The sequence below is a fragment of the Rhinolophus sinicus genome, chromosome 8 (genome assembly GCF_057876585.1).
Source record: "Rhinolophus sinicus isolate RSI-liver-muscle chromosome 8, RSI-T2T, whole genome shotgun sequence".
Taxonomy (NCBI): domain Eukaryota; kingdom Metazoa; phylum Chordata; class Mammalia; order Chiroptera; family Rhinolophidae; genus Rhinolophus; species Rhinolophus sinicus.
Window position 1 is genome coordinate 30237480 of NC_142508.1, and position 17457 is coordinate 30254936.

The 17457-nt window shown below is 45.5% G+C and overlaps 1 long non-coding RNA gene across 1 annotated transcript; it reads right to left on the bottom strand.

The window, feature by feature from the left end:
• Nucleotides 1-4442: 4442 nt before the first annotated feature.
• Nucleotides 4443-13502, bottom strand: LOC148757393 (uncharacterized). Its single transcript, XR_016021960.1, has 2 exons — nucleotides 10113-13502; nucleotides 4443-7811 (listed from the first exon to the last, which is right to left on the bottom strand). It is a non-coding gene; the product is annotated as an uncharacterized LOC148757393 (long non-coding RNA).
• Nucleotides 13503-17457: the final 3955 nt, after the last annotated feature.

Below are 17457 nucleotides of genomic sequence, written 5' to 3' on the forward strand. Positions count from 1 at the left end.
ACACTCTCCTCAGTCAGCTGCCCCCGGAGGCTGGATGGTTCAACTGCCTGGACCTGAAAGATGCATTCTTCTGCATTTGGTTGGCACCCCAGAGCCAATCACTGTTCACTTTCCAATGGACTGATCCTGATACCGGCCGGTAGCTCCAGCTGACATGGACTCGGCTCCCACAGGGCTTCAAAAACTCCCCAACCCTCTTTGCGGAAGCACTAGCCTCAGATTTAGCCACCTTCCCTCGAGAAGAATACCGCTGCACTCTATTGCAATATGTGGATGATCTGCTCCTGGCCTGTGCCACCGAAACCAAGTGCCAAACTGCAACATGGGCACTCCTGTCGCACTTAGTCGAGATGGGGTATAGAGTCTCCTGGAAGAAAGCCCAGCTCTGCAGAAAACAAGTACAATACTTGGGCTTTGTCATCTCCAAAGGACAGTGGGCCCTCAGCACCGAGCGGAAGAAAGTCATCACCTCTCTCCCTCGGCCCCCCAACCGGAGAGCGCTCCATGAGTTCCTTGGGGCCACCGGCTTCTGCCAGATCTGGATTCCTGGCTTTTCGGCAATAGCCCGGCCCTTATGTGAGGCTCTAACTGGTCAAGAAAAAGCCCCCATACTATAGACAGACGATCAAGAACATGCCTTCTAGCAGCTCAAGAGCTCACTAGGAGAGGCCCCAGCCCTCGGGTTACCTGATGCTGAGAGGCCATTCCAGTTATTCGTCCATGAAGAAGACAAAATAGCCTTAGGACTGCTGGCCCAAACAGTTGGACCGTGGCTCCATCCCTTCGCCTACCTCTCAAAGAAACTAGGCCCGGTAGCAGTGGGTTGGCCACCATGCCTGTGGGCCCTAGCAGCCACTGTGATTCTCATCAAAGAGGCAGACAAGCTCACCTTAGGCCAGAGACTCGTAGTTAAGTACCCCACTCAGTCACCACCTTAATGAACAGTCAGGGACCCCGATGGCTGTCGAATGCACGGCTGACTCAGTATCAGGGGCTACTCCTGGAAAACCCTCGGATCTCGTTAGAAACTGTGTGCACCCTGAACCCAGCCACTTTCCTGCCAACCGAGGACGGGGATCCAGAACATGACTGTACAGAAGTTATCAGCGAGGTCTATGCCACCAGGCCTGACCTCTGGGACAGCCCACATCCTAACCCGGACCTTACTCTGTATACTGATGGCAGCAGCTTCCTGAGGGACAGAAAACGTAACGCAGGGCATGTGGTAACTACTACAGATGAGGTACTCGAGGCAGGGGCACTTCCATTGGGATGGTCGGCCCAACGGGCCGAACTGTGGGCACTAATAAGAGCCCTTACTCTATCCGAGGGCCAAAACATCAACATCTACACCGACTCTCGGTATGCCTTTGCAACCATCCACATCCATGGGGCTATATACAAAGAAAGAGGCCTTCTGACTGCGGAGGGAAAAACTATTAAAAATAAACAAGAAATCCTTAAGCTTCTACAAGCCATTTGGCTTCCCCAGCAGGTTGCAGTTATCCATCGTCCAGGCCACCAGAGGGGCAATGAGCCCTCAGTAGTCGGGAACAGGCTCACCGACACCACAGCCAAATCAGCAGCGATAGGAAGCCCTAGAGAACTACTCTTGGTCACTGACACCACCACCATGTCCCTCCCACGGTACACAAAAGAACTCAGATGGGCAAAGTCAGAAGGGGCCACCAGATTGCCACAAGGGTGGTGGCAAATGTCCGACGGAAGACTCTTCATCCCAGCCCTGCTAGGTCCTTAAGTAACCGCTGAATATCACAAGTTAACCCACTTAGGAAAAACTGCTCTCAAGGGCCTCCTAACCAAAAACTTCTACATCAGCTGGCTGTCAGCTCTTTGCAAGTCCATTGGAGAACGCTGACTCACTTGTGCAAAGAACAATACAAAGTCCGGCCCTAGCCCCATCCCCGGGATTCAGAGAAGCGGTCCTGCGCCTTTTGAGGACCTTGAAGTTGACTTCACTGACATGACTAACTGCTGCAGTACTAAGTACTTACTAGTCCTGGTCTGTACCTACTCCAGGTGCGTCGAAGCCTTCCCCACTCGGACTGAGAAGAGCCGTGAAGTAGCCAAGGTCCTCCTCAGGGAGATTATCCCCCACTACGAGATTCTACTTTCTATCCACGGTGACAACGGGCCGGCTTTCATAGCAGAACTCCTCCTGACAGTAACCAGAGCCATGGGCATCAACTGGAGACTCTATACAGCATACCGACCACAAAGCTCAGGGAAAGTTGAACATATGAACTGTACCCTCAAGGAGACATTAGCTAAACTGCACCAGGAGACCTCCCTAGGGTGGGTAGACCTCCTACCACTAGCTGTCCTTCGGGCACGCTGCACCCTTGGCAAATCTGGATTCTCTCCCTTTGAAATTATGTTCAGGAGGCCCCCACCCCTGCTGACCAGCCTCCCTGGTGACATTCGCCAGCTGGGGTTCTCCAGCCTCCAAGCCAGATGGCCGTGCTAGGCAAGGTCCTCACAGATGTACATGCTTACATTCTGGAAGGGGCCCCCATTTATCTCGGGGCCCTGGTACACCCCTTTACCCCAGGAGACCAAGTCTGGGTCAAATATTGGAAGCACGAGCCCCTACGACCCCGGTGGACAGGCCCTCACACTGTTATCCTTGTTACTACCACCACTCTTAAAGTTTCAGGCATCACTCCATGGATCCACCATACTTGAGTTAAAAGAGCCCAGCCGGAGGACGACGCCTGGAACACCCAACCTGACCAGGCCTGTCCACTCAGTCTGACCCTCAAGAAACAGCCCGGATGAGCCTCGCCGTCATCTGTCCGGCCTCCGTCTTTGCTGTTATTGGACTCCTATTGTTTCTAGCCTTTGCTGGTCTCATTGCATCCTCCCCTGAGCTGGTCACCACTGGAAAAGGGACTGTTAGGGTTCTACTTCCTGTTTTGGCCTGCTTGCCTCCTCTCCCTAACCTGTCTTAGGCAGCAACCATGATTTGGCTTTTTCTCATACTATCTCTTCCCCGGGAAGGAGTCACGACCTCCCCTTCCTGTCCCTCAGGCTACTGGGGAAAATTCACTGGCCACCCAACCTTCTTGTACTTATGTTTCATAGAGACCTCCGTCACCCGTTGGGCTACAGCCCAGATCCTTGCCCTGTGGGGTTATCGTCCTGTTAGCTAATATTATGACCTCTAAGATGTTACCACTTACGATCATCAACGGGGGGGGACATGATGCAGAAACTGACCTAAAATGGTTCGCTGCCACATGGAACTGACCTAAATGGTGGCCCGAGCAGAGAGAGAAGTCCCCAGCCTAAGCCCCAGCCCACTTCCGCATAACCCCCTCCAAGCCACACCCCGAGACAATCACCAGACGACACCTACCCCTTCCCCAACTCCAGGAAGTCCCCAACACATAAAAACCTGCTCAAAACCTTGCTAGGGGCTCGGTCTTTTGGGAAGGATCCCACTGAGCCCACCGGAGTAATAAAGCTGACCTTCCTAACTCTCTGAGTGCCGCTTGGGTTCTTTCCGGTCCTGGTATCCGTAACACCCCCTGTACAGACTAAAGGGCACTACAGGAGAGAGTACCCCTTGTTTTGAAGGGAGCAAGGACCAGCTCCCTCCCCCAAAATGGCTGTCATCACTGTTGGTCCTGAAGTTCCCAGTGGTTCCCAAGCTGTTCTCATCACAGGGGGTAAAACTGTGGGTGACCCTTACCACCCTGTGGGTGGTAAGCCTATTAATTTCCTAATTGATACAGAAGCCTTTTTATTCTGTCTCAACTGCTCACTCTGGACCTTTTTCCTATGAAAACCGTTTTGGTTGTAAAGATAAAGACAGTCCCCAGATTTGGGCTCATTTTGCTCAGCCTGTTTCTTATTATTGGTCTATACCTTAAAGAAAGTATAAAATAAACAAAATTAAACTTAAAAAGGACTCGAAAACTATTTAAGAAACTAGACTTCATAGCGCACAGCTGGTCAGCTTGCCTCCAGGCCATAGCTACAGCTGCCATCCTAGTTCCCAATGCCACCAAGCTCACAATGGGGAAAGACTTAACCATTTTCGTTTTTGCCCCACACCACATTCAAGGGCTTTTAAATGCTAATAAGAGTCACAGGCTCACTGATAGCGGCCTCCTGCAGCATCAGGCCCTTTTAAAAGGTCCTGTAATTCAAATAGGGATCTGCTCCACCTTAATCTTGCCACCTTCCTCCCAGAGACAGAGAAATAATTAACTGCCAATAAGTTTTAATACAAGCTTATACTGTTAAAACAAATATACAAAAAATACCCCGAGAAAACCCAGGTTGGACGCTCTTCACTGATAAGAGTTCTTTTATTAAAAAAAATAACATAATACAGAATTGTACACCTGAAATCTATGTAATTTTACTAACAATTGTCACCTCAATAAATTTAATAAAAAAAATAAAAAATAAAAAAAAAAAATAACATACAAAAGGCTCAATAGTCAAATAGCTTACTCAATGACAAAAACCCTAAACGCCACCTCACAGGCTATCCATGCCATGAGACAAAAGTTAGGACAGGTCAGAATAACAGTTCTCAAACAAAGCTGCCATAGATTATCTACTTCTCAAACACAATCAAGAATATAAAAAGTTTAAAGGGTTATGCTGTTTCAGTCTCTGATAATTCACAGTTAAGATTTCCAATATTAAACTAAAAACAAGATTTTTCAGCCTAGATTTTTTCTTCCCTACTTCCTCGCTTCCCAGTTTAACAGGACTTAAAGAAGCCTTTCTCATATTTCTGTTATTCATTATTATATGAATTATCTCTTGCTGCTGCCTAAGGTGTATCTACCACTCACTAGCTGGCTACGACGGCCTCCAAAGCAACAAAACCTTCATCTGGATATGCTCATCTACCGGGGACCCTTCGATAGACCTCTGGACAAGCCCTAGCTGCTGGTCTCTCTCTATGTCTCTCCTCAGCCTGAAGTATCCAGAACGCTCGTCCCCCCATCCGCTAACAGCAGTTAAGGCTTCCTCTTCAGAGGGGGGATTGAGACAGGTTAGTAAATATAATTAACTGGTGGAATATAATCCCTGGTGGAATAAAGAATAAAGAAAAGACAGCCATATCCTAAAACTCCAGGTTTTGAAATCACTCCTTTGCTCCAGGACATAATGTAACAATGTGGCCTTGAAGTTAATCATAAAATTCATTTTGGCCTGACAAACAAGCAGATCTGATAGCTAAGAGTGGGTTACTTTGCTAATTCCTTTAGGATGGGCAAGCAGAACAAAACTGGTAGACAAATTTCATTAGAAGGCACCAGTTCCCTTCTTCAAACAAGTTCCCTTCTTTAAACAGCTCCCCTTCCCCAAGCAGACAGGGGAAGGTATAAAAGTAAGAGCTTTTGCCTCAGTTATGGGGCACCCCCCATTCGGGACCCCCTCCGGCTCGGGAGCTATAACCTCTTCTCCTGCCTCTAATAAACTATCCTCTTTTTAAAACTTTTTGCCTCTCCCTGGTCCGTGTTTCCATTCTTCGGCTTCACGAGACAGGATCCCAGCCCACACTCAAACTGCTGGCAGATCTAATTTCACCTACATCACTTTTACATAGGTGGGTACAGGATAGTTAATAGCATTTTACAACACAGAGATGGTATTTGGGGAACAAGAAAACAATGAGGGATTTTGTAGTTTCCTGCTCTCGCTTAGGGGGTTGTGCCCCCTGTGGGGTTGAGAAAGGAATTATTCTTACATTCCAAGGGTATGTTATCTTAGATGCAAAAAGATGACAGACAGGCTCACGTAAGGTAAAGACTGACCTTTGTCAAGAAAGCTACAAGCCAAAGATGTGACACCCCTCTATGGCCCACCTTAGTTAGGAATTTTTATGTTCATGCTGTTCTATGTGGTTATTTTCAGTCTCCTGAGCTTGTCAGGTTTAACAAGTAGCCTCTTTTCTGTCCTCATAAATCCCTCATCTTACCTGGCAAACTATGTAAGTCCTCAGCACAAAAGGACCGGGAGCTTATGCCTCTTTTGCCCACCTCAGATAGGCCCATTCTCTTCCCTAGGAGTGTGTTACGAACAAACCCTGTTTGCATACTTCTCAGCTTGCTGGTTTTTGATTCTTCACTGTGTCAGCAAGAACGAGCCTCCCACAACATTTTGGTGCCGTGACTCAAATTGAACCCTTTGTGCCTCCAGCCATTTGGAATGCAGTGAAGTATGACTGGCAAGGTTTTCTTGTCTTCTCTCACCTTCAAGGTTAAAGAGAGATACCACATTGCGGAGGAGGGATATTCAAACATGGTAGGCCTATGTTCAGACAGAAACAAGGATAAAACAAGGATAAAATCTAAAATGAGTGCTCAGGTTTTGTTACTGGAAAGTGGGCCCTTCTCAGCGCGATGTCCAGATTCTTGCAATCTCAAGCAAAAATTGAATGAGACACAGAAATAAAGTGGTGAGAGAGTAGTTGATAAGAAGAGATAGTATACTTCAAAGGGTTTGAAGCGGGCCCGAACAAAGGCAAAGCTCAAGAGGTGCTGACTGGTGAGGACTTGGAGTTTTTATCCATTTTTTTCTCTAGAATGGGCTGTTCCTTCCCAGGTGTGGGACCACTTGATTGATACCTGTGATTGACAAGAGGCCATTACCTCATCTTTTTTTTTTTTTTTTTAAGATTTTATTGGGGAAGGGGAACAGGACTTTATTGGGGAACAGTGTGTACTACCAGAACTTTTTTCCAAGTCAAGTTGTTGTCCTTTCAATCTTAGTTGTGGAGGGCACAGCTCAGCTCCAGGTCCAGTTGCAGTTGATAGTTGCAGGGGGTGCAGCCCACCATCCCTTGCGGGAGTCGAACTGGCAACCTTGTGGTTGAGAGCCCGCGCTCCAACCAACTGAGCCATCCGGGAGGCAGCTCAGCTCAAGGTGCCGTGTTCAATCTTTAGTTGCAGGGGGCACTGCCCACCATCCCTTGGGGGACTCGAGGAATCGAACTGGCAACTTTGTGGTTGAGAGCCCGCGCTCCAACCAACAACTGAGCCATCCGGGAGGCAGCTCAGCTCAACGTGCCGTGTTCAATCTTAGTTGCAGGGGGTGGAGCCCACCATCCCTTGCAGGATTCCAGGAGTTGAACCAGCAACCTTGTGGATGAGAGCCCACTGGCCCATGTGGGAATTGAACCAGCAGCCTTAGAAGTTATGAGCATGGAGCTCCAACCGCCTGAGCCACTGGGCCGGCCCCTACCTCATCTTTTTAGACTGTGCATGTTCCTTCCCAGAATTCAGTCTGTTATAATATTAATAAACTTCTGGGCATATGTATGATATTATAATGATGGTATAATGAGGCCCAGGTGAAATGAAGGTCATTGTGGCCTTTACTGTGCAGGTGTGAGTGGCCAGTTTAATCTAGTTGGATATTTTGTACCCATTTCTTTCTCATAGGGGTAGATAATTATAGTGAAAAGGGAAGTTTTGGGCAGAGAGGGGAGGTCTTTGGGGCAGTTGCATTCTGTGGATTATGCAGGAATGCAGAGTCCTGATGCCTGTCTCTAATTGACTGCCTTGTTTTCTCCTTGAGAGACATGATCCCCATAAAATCTCTATGGGAAGTTGAGGGACAGAAGGTCTGTTTTTCAGTATCTGCTTCCTGCTGGGCAGGGGCGCAGAGCTGTCCCTACCTGTTGGGGGATTCATGAAACTCTCTCCTTATCTGATCTCAGATGAGAGGAAGTAGTCTTGAGATCCACCTGGAAGACCGTGTTGGCTTCTTTGGCTGTGACTGGAAATCTTGCTGGGGTACCCTCTGTATCCCCAAGGCTCCTGAATGTGGAAAAATAGATTTTAATAAATTTCTTAAAGAGCAGAGCTTGAAGCTATTCGTGCGAGGTGGCTATGCGATAGAAAATCCGTCCACTCTATGGAGCCTGTGGCCACTTAATCAGTTATTTGGGTGACATTAATTGTCCAGGAGCTGGGCCCAAAATAGGTTGGAAAGAACATTAGACTTCAATGATTACAATCAACAAGTATAAATCACAAGTTTTAGGGTAATTACCTAAAGCAGGGGGTAGGAGCTAAAAAACTGGGAAAAAGAAAACTTTAAGAAGGAAACTTAAAATCTCTACAGGCAAGAAAACAAAGTTTTTTGGGGAGAGAGGGGGGCTACTCACTTGGCCTGTATCAGTTTCACCAGGGTTCTGAAGACCAAAGAGGCATTTCCTCCCTCCAGTCTGAGTTCTTGGGTATCCCTACATGGGTGGGGGCCTCTCAGAAGTGTCTGGAGTCAAACCGTAAGATGCACAGGGGCCTCATAGGGAACTCCCATCACTGTAATATAAATCTGTCTCCTCTGGAGACATACAAAATAAGGTGGGGACAACCAGGGGAGAAACCAGGCATGTAGAGAGTTGGGGATGGCCAAAGGTGTAACGGCCTTTGGGAGCCCCACTTTTGACCCATCACATGAATTCCTTTTCTTTTCTGCCTCTGTAGGGACAAAAGAGTCAGTCAGCTTCCACCCCAGCAGCCCTGACCCGGCAGCCCAGTTACATAAGAAGGAACGCTGCACGGGCGGCACCCATCCTGAAGATGTCGCTGTTTGTATACGCTTATATAAACACCTTGAGTGTCTGCCAATTTGGTCTCTTTACGGTATAAAAATCAGGCCATTTCAAGAGGCTGGCTGCAGCTGCTGTACCGGGGGGCTGCCGGTTATCCCCTGATGAGGCGATGAAGTCAGTGTATAAAGTATGTCTACTCTGCCTTCCGCTCCACACATCTTCTACCAGCTCCCAGACTCACAGACACCTTACCCTGGGCCCACTACTCACTCGGACAGCCCCTAAACCTGGCCAAGAGAGAAATAAATGTAAATCATCCGCCTGTCGTAAGCTCGCGGCAACTCTCTTTGCCCCAGGTGCCTCTAGCGACTTATCTGCATCTGAACACCTTTTGCAGGAGTTGCAAGAAGGGGCACTGTGGTATTTGCCAGATGAATACCTTGCTCTATTCCTCTGGAGAAATAGTTGAATCCCTGCAGGCAGGGCGGGCTCACATTAGAGCACACCCATGGCCCTTCACGGGCATGAACTTTTTATTTCCTCCTAAATTCTGAGGGTCCCAAGGAGACTTACAGCCTGGGGAGCAGTGGGCACAGCCGCTCCCACCCGGGCTTACCCCCGATCCTGTCTCCAGGGCCCCCGTTTTCTTTCTCTGATTTCCAGGTGAGCAGCAGCCCGCCTAGGCTCTCTCCTGTTACTTTCTCCACCCTAAGTCTTTCCTTTGTTTCACTGTCCCCAGAGGCAATCACACTCCCACCCCTGTGGCGCATCCCAGACTTAGGTTTAGTTCTTGAGAGGAGGCAAGAGTTTAACTCTCAGGGGAGATTCTCGGTCTTTTCAGGCCTTTCTTTTAATTGTGGCTTTTAGCTCAAATTTGCCTCACTCACAAGTCTTTTCTGTCCCTTTACTGACTATATCTCTACCACCCCCATCGATCCTGCTATAGAGTAGCTGCCCTGTCTCTTTTCAAACTGAGCTGCAATTTAATCCCCAAAGGCAATGCTCTTTTTGAACACTATTGCCTAGCAGGGGTCACGCTAACACCAGCAGACCCGGAGGTGGAGGAACAAAGGGATGAGGGTTTGAGTACTTCCTTCTGGCTGCTATCACTTTCTTCATAAATACAACAAAACTCTTAATCAAAATCGTACCCTGGTCTTTCCTCATTAGCCCTTATAATTTCCTACTCCTGGATGAACGTTTTTTAGCTCCCAGAGGAATGCGGTAACTATCAAGACTCTTTCTCAACCCTCAGAAATCCAGAAAAGGGGCGGGACAGTCTTGCCACTGCCCATCCCCTGTAGTTAGGGCCAGGGCTTTGAGGTCTCCTGACAAAACTCCACCAGAGTCTTGTTTTTTTCAAGCCTGATTTGTTCGTTTTATTATACATTTTTTCTAACGTATAAGCCAATGGTGAGGAACAGGCTGAGTAAAATAAGCCCAAATCTGGGGGCTGTCTTTATCTTTACAACCAAGCAGTTTTCAGAGGAAAAAGTTCCAAAGTGAGCAGTTGAGACAGAATAAATGGCTTACATATCAATTAGGAAATTAACAGGCTTACCTGCCATGTCAGGGTCATGCGCAGTTTTACCCCTGTGATGAGAACAGCTTGGGAGCTGCTGAGAACTTCAGGTCCGTTAGTTTATCACAGCAATTTGTGGGGAAGGAGTTGGTCCCTGTTCCTTTCAGAATAGGGGGCAATTCTTCTTCCAGTGCCCTTTAGTTTGCACAAGGGGCACAGCTGTTTTGGAAAATTACGACACTCCTTATTGCAGTGTTCTGGGTTTCCACAACCAAAGCAGGCTTCTTTATCTGGTGTTTCCTCTTCTGGGGCTTTTGGGGTGCCCTGATGTGACTTCAACCCTGGGTTGTCTATAACTGTGGCCAAAAGTCTGGCTTGTCTCTGGTCTCACTGTTCCTTTATTCCTTGTTTTCCTGTCTTGGTTGTTAAAGATATTTAAACAAATTCCTGGCCTTCTCTAGGATCTGAGTCTCTTAATCAGGGATGTAACAGTGGGCTAGAACCATAAGAATTCCCTGCCAGTTAGGGACAAACAGTAGTCTAAGCTTCCTTTTATTGGCCTATAGCTGATACCGAGGAAGGCACATGAACTCTAGCAGTTCTAACATCACCAGCTTACTTTTGAGATTTAAATTTACTTAGTTAATTACATTTAGTTTAACCATATTTAAAATTATCTCAAGATTTCTTTTATAGAAAATGGCATAGGAAAAGCTGGAAATGCTGTAGTTACTTTACATAATATCTTAGAAAATGCAAGCCTTCCTTCTGGGGCCAGCGCACAACGGGCCTAACTAATAGCTCTCACCCGAGCACTAGAGCTGAGTAAAGGAAAAAGAGCCAAAATATATACTGATTCAAAAAATGCCTTTTTAGTATTACATGCCCATGGCAGCATTTGGAAAGAAAGATGCTTCCTAACAGCCAATGGGTCACCCATCAAATCTCACCAGGTGATCAACTGACTGCTGCAGGCAGTACATTCTCTTCAAGAAATAGCAATCATACACTGCAAGGGGCACCAAAAGGGAAGTGATAAAATTTCTGAAGGCAATAGATTAGCAGACCAAGCTAAAAATGCTGCCAAAATGGGTCTCAACCATATGCTACCTCCTCTAATTTGGGACGGATCCATAACTCAAATTAAGACCCAGTATACTCAGAATAAGATTGGGCCAAAGCAAGGAGCTACACTGCCCAACCCATGGGTTGGTTACAAGGGGGGAATGGTCATTTACACCTCCCAGCTGCCAATCAATGGAAAATTCTTAAAACCCTCCACCAAATCTTCCACCTAGGGAGGGACAAAACTTTACAAATGGCCCAAATATTATTCATAGGAAAAGATCTTTAAAAGACTATACAACATATTCTCACCCTCTAACACATTCTCAGACACCAATAGGGGTACAAAGACAAGGCAAATGCCCAGGAGAGGATTGGCAATTAGACTTCACCCATATGCCCAAGGCCAAAGGCTATAAATATCTCTTAGTATGGGTAGACATCTTCACACACTAGGTTGAAGCCTTTCCTTGTAAGACAGGAAAGGCAATGGAAGTAGTTAAAAGTCCTAATCATAGAAATTATAACTAAGTTTGGCCTCCCCAGGTCTCCTCAAATTGACAATGGGCCTTCTTTCAAGTCTTCAGTCACCGAGGGTGTAACCAAAGCCCTGGGAATAAACTATCACCTCCATTGTGCTTGGAGGCCACAATCCTCAGGAAAGGTAGAAAAGACCAATGACATCATCAGAGACATCTTCGAAAACTCTCACAAGAAACTGATCAAAATTCGGTAACTTTACTTCCCATAGCTCTGCTTCGCATTCGAAATACTCCAATTAAGTGTGGCCTGAGCCCTTTTGAAATGTTGTATGGTAGATCTTTCTTAACCAATGACCTCCTAGTTGATCATGAGGCTATGGAATTAAACCAACATATAACCTCACTAGCACAATTTCAACAGGCCATCTAACAATTGTCAGAAGCTCAATCCCGAGCAGATAAAAAACCACTATTTAACCCAGGAGATGAAGTTCTTATTAAATCTCTTCCTTGTCTGTCTCCAATGCTAGATCCAGTGTGGAAAGGCCCCTACACGGTAATCCTCTCCACTCCCACTGCAATTAAAGTACCAGAATTCGACTTCTGGATCCACCACTCCCAAGTCAAGCCTTGGACACCCTCCATCTTAGACACAAGATAGCTACATGACTCATCTTCTGAGCTCTTCTCCTAAGCAACACACATACTCTCCAAACAGAGGGAACCGCCTTTAACCTAACTGACTGCTGGATCTGTGAGAAAGAGTGTCTATGGACCATTATCCCTGCTTCTATACTTACCTGGTTACAGGCTAATTACACCATTACTCCCTCAATTTCTTACACTCACCCCTTCCTCAACGGGTACGTTGAGAAGCTATTCCTAGCCTCCTGGAGAGAAGACATGGAGAGTAAAAAACAACAGACTCCCTGTTCTAATGAAACCCCGGCTGTTGCCTGGCTAGATAGGCTAGGCCTTAACACCTCTGCTACCTTCCCACTTTGCTTTGAAAACACCCTCCAGACAAAATGCCCGGATTATTCCTTGGACAACTCCCCCCTTCCCAATGTAAATTCACATTTAAGATCATCCCAACTTCTAGAGAAGAACTTTGGAATTCCTCAAGACACCACACCCTAAGAGCACGTAAGGGCTGTGCAAGATATCACACTTTCCTTAGAACACTCTACCCCACCTCAGGGAGGGCACCCTTTTATACTATCTCAAACCAATCCTGTTCAGCAAGATGGTCACATATAGTCTGCAATACCTCTCAGCTCAATCTAGCCTCAGGACTGCTACTCTCCGTACACCAGTTCTCCCTAAAAATCTACCCTTCCAGTAATTTACTCCCCACGCTCTCTGAAAGAGCCAAAGCAGATTGGGATATAATCTGGCAAAAATTAACTGGGACGTACTCCTCTTGATCAGCCAGACCAAAGACCCTTTACACCTATGCGTTTAATTTTAATTTAATACCTGAAGAGGGTCTTTTTTTCTCCTGCGGTACTAAAGCCTATATTACTTTATCCCCTGGTTGGACAGGCCTCTGTAGCCTTGCTTTCATAGCTCCCATGGCAGACTACGCTCTTGGCACCAGCAATATGCCACGTTTTAAAACAATCACATCCTAGGATGCGAAGGGCGGCAGTGGCTCCAGTTTTAATCCTGCTCCTGATCGGCGTTTTGGAAGCATCTGGTGCAGCCTTAGGGGGAACTTCCATGCATCTATCTGTCCAACTAGCAAAGGCATTAAAAGAAACCACTGCTGGAATGCGACACTTGCCCAACAAGTAGACTCACTAACAGGGGTAGCTCTTCAAAACAGACAAGCCCTAAATTTGTTACCGTGTTTTCCCAAAAATAAGACCTCGCTGGACCATCAGCTCTAATGTGTCTTTTAGAGCAAAAATTAATATAAGACTCCGAGTCTTATATAATATAATTAATATAGTATAGTATAGTATAGTATAGTATAGTATAGTATAGTATAGTATAGTATAGTATAATATAATATAAAATAAAAGACTGGGTCTTATATAATATAAGACCGGATCTTATATTAATTTTTGCTCCAAAAGACAGAACTGATGGTCTGGCTAGGTCTTATTTTTGGGGAAATACGGTGACATCCTATGTGGGAGGGACCTGTGTCTATCTTAAAGAGGAATGCTGTTTTTACATAAATTATACTGGGTCCGTAGTGACCCATTTAGAAACTGCTGATGAACTAATAACGTCCATCAAAAATGTCTCAGGCTGGTGGGCATCCCTTAAAGCCAGACTCCTACAAAGGCTGTGGCCCCTTACAGCCCCTCTAATAATCCTCCTCCTTCTACTCTTATTCAGGTCTTGCATCTTCAACCTACTCACTTGGTTTATTTCTTCTTGCCTAGAAACCATTACGTTACAAAGGTACTCAACATGGAGCCACACATGGACCTGCAAGACCTATCCATCTACCGGGGACCCTTAACAGACCTCTGAACAAGCCTTAGCTGTTGGTCTCTTTCTACGCCTCTCCTCAGCCTGAAGTAGCCAGAGCGGTCATTGCCCCTATTCCCTAACAGTAGTTAGGTTACTTCTTCAGATGGGGGATTGAGATAGGTTTAGTTAGCATGTTGTTAGGTAGACAGGAAGGTCCCTAGTGAAATAAACAAAAGGCAGCCATATCCTGAAACTCCAGGTTCTAGAATGGCTCCTTCACTCCAGGACAAAGATATAAGAATGTGCCTTGAGGCTAATAAGTTATCTCATAAATCTCTTTTGGCTGGACAAATGGAACTGATAGATAGGAATGGATTATTTTGTTAATCATTTCAGGATGGGCAAACAAAACAAACCTGATAGACGAATCCCATTAGAAGACACCAGCTCCCTTCTCCAAGCAGGCAAGGGAAGATATAAAAATAAGAGCTTTTGCCTCAGTCACTGCGCATCCCATTCAGGACCCCCTCCCACTCAGGAACTGTAACCCTTTGCTTTTAATAAATTATCCTCTTTTACAACTCCTCGCCTCTCCTTGGTCTGTGCTTCCATCTTCGGTTTCACAAGACAAGATCCCGGCTCTCACAGAAATGTCCTACATCAATTAGCTGGAGTTTCCCTCCAAAATTGAACGGCATTGGACCTCCTTACAGCCTCAGCAGGGGAAACATGCCTATATCTTAAGGAACAGTGTTGCTTCTATGTTAACAATCAGGACAAGTCTAAAAGAATGTTCAGAGCATCCTTGAATCTGCATCTAGGATCAAGACCTCAGCCTTTTTCTGGGATTCAAATTCATGGCTCATGTTTTTATTTCTTGCCTTTGCAACTTACTAAGTTTATCTCTTCTAGAATAGAGCCTATAAAGCTACAAATTATTGCCATGAACAACTATCAACCCCTGGGACCCCAATCTCCAGACATTTATAACGGACCAATGGATGGATACTTCTCTCCGCCTACTCTGATCAATAGTTAGCAAGCAGATAGCCAAAGAAGTCTCAACATCCCTTTACAGCAGGAAGCAGCCAGAGTGGTTGTTGCTCCAAAGTCCCCAAAGATTTGGGTTCCTAATGCTTGAGGGGGGAAATGTTAGGTAGAAGTTAGAAAATGTGGGAGAAGGGGGAGGGGTGGGATGGGGTCCATAGTAACTATAGAGAAAGCTCATAAATAGCTTTGATTAGCTGCCTCCAGCCACGTATCCGTTTCTACAACAACAGATGACAAGAGGTGGTCTGGAGCTAGATAAAGATCTGAGTCAACAGACCTCCACCCATCTTAGGAGGTCATGCCCTCCCGTGGAAGAGCATGCATCACTTTTCCCGCCAAATCAATATGTAATTCCCTTACCCCACCCAACAAACTCTAAGTCCTCTGGACAAGAGCCCTCCCTCTGGCACTCGTGTTCTCTCACCCTCACTCTCTCCTCCTTTCTCTCTCCCTTTCTCTCTCTCTCTCTGCCTCTCTCCCAACTCAGCTAGGCCCATTCTCTTCCCTGAGAATGTATCACTATTACCAGGGGCCTAGGCTTCTCTCTCTCTGTCTCTCTCTCTCTCTGTCTCTCTCTCCCCCCTCCCCCACCTTGGCTAGGCCTGTTCTTTTCCCTGAAGATGTATCACTAATAAACCCTGCTTGCATATTAATCAGCTTGCTGACCTTTGATTGTTCACTGCATAGGCAAGAAGAACTGACACTCCTGTAACACAGTCATGGCCAGTCCTGACAACCAATGAGACTGCGGGTCAATCCTGCCCATTGATGTGCAAATAGCAACCAAGGCTCAGCTATGAAAGGAGGGCACACACAACCCACACAAGGGACACATCTGGAGTGCATGGCTCAAGTGACCAGGAAGACTGTGCCACTGGGCCCCACAGGATACCTACTACGTAAGTCCCCTCTATTAAGACCAGAAGACATAGCAGCCCTACCTAATACATAGAAACAAACACAGGGAGGCAGCCAAAATAGGGAGACAAAGAAATATGTCCCAAATAAAAGAACAAAATAAAGTTCCAGAAAAGAACTAAACAAAATGGAAACAAGCAATGTACTAGACACAGAGTTCCAAACACTGGTTATAAAAATGCTCAATGATCTCAGGGAGAACCTCAACAAAGTAATAGGAAACATAAAAATAGAGATAGAAAACATAATTAAGAACCAATCAGAAGTAAAGTATACAACAATGGAAATGAAGAACACATTACAGGGAATCAACAGTAGATTAGATGAAGCAGAGGATCAAATCAATGATTTAGAAGATAAGGTAACAAAAAACACCCAGTCAGAACAGCAAAAAGGAAAATGAATCCAAAAAATTGAGGAGAGTTTAAGGGGCCTCTGGGACAACCTCAAGCATAACAATGTTCTCATCATACGGATACCAGGAGGAGAAGAGAGAGCAAGGAATTGAAAACTTATTTGAAGAAATAATGATGGAAAACTTCCCTAACCTGGTGAAGAAAATAGGTATACAAGCCCAGGAAGAGCAGAGAGTCCCAAACAAGATGAATCCAAACAGGCCCACACCAAGATACATCATAATTAAAATGCCAAAAGTTAAAGACAAAGAGAGAGTCCTAAAAGCAGCAAGAGAAAGACAACTAGTGATTTATAAGGGAGCTCCCATAAGACTATCAGCTGATTTCTCAACAGAAACTGTGTAAGTCAGAAGAGATTGGGGCAAAATCAATGTGATGAAAAGTAAGAACCAAGATTACTCTACTCAGCAAAGCTATCATTTAGAATTGAAGGACAGACAAAGGGCTTCCCAAATAAGAAAAAGCTAAAGGAGTTCATCACTAATAATCCCTGCTTTATTAATAAACCAGTATTACAAGGAATCTCAGAGGGACTTCTTTAAGATGTAAAAATAAAAACTAAAAAATATGAACAATAAAATGGTAATAACTACATACCTATTAACAATTACTTTCAATAGAAATTAAGTAAATGCTTCAATCAAAAGATAGTGAAGCTGAATGGATAAGAAAACAAAACCCTTACATATGCTGCTTATAAGAGATGCACTTCAGATTGAAATATACACACACAGACTGAAAGTAAAGAGATGGAAAAAGATATTTCATGAAAACAGAAGCAAAGAAACAAAGAAACAAAAAGCTGGGGTATCAATACTTATACCAGACAAAATAGACTTTAAAACAAAGATGATAACAAGAGACAAAAGAGGACCTAGTAATCCCACTTCTGGGTATTTATCCAAACAAACCCAAGGTGCTACTTTGAGGAAATGTGCTCATCTATATGTTGATTGCAGCATTGTTTACAATGGCTAAGATGTAAAGGCAGCTTGGGTGCGCTGGATAAATGAATGGGTAAAGAAG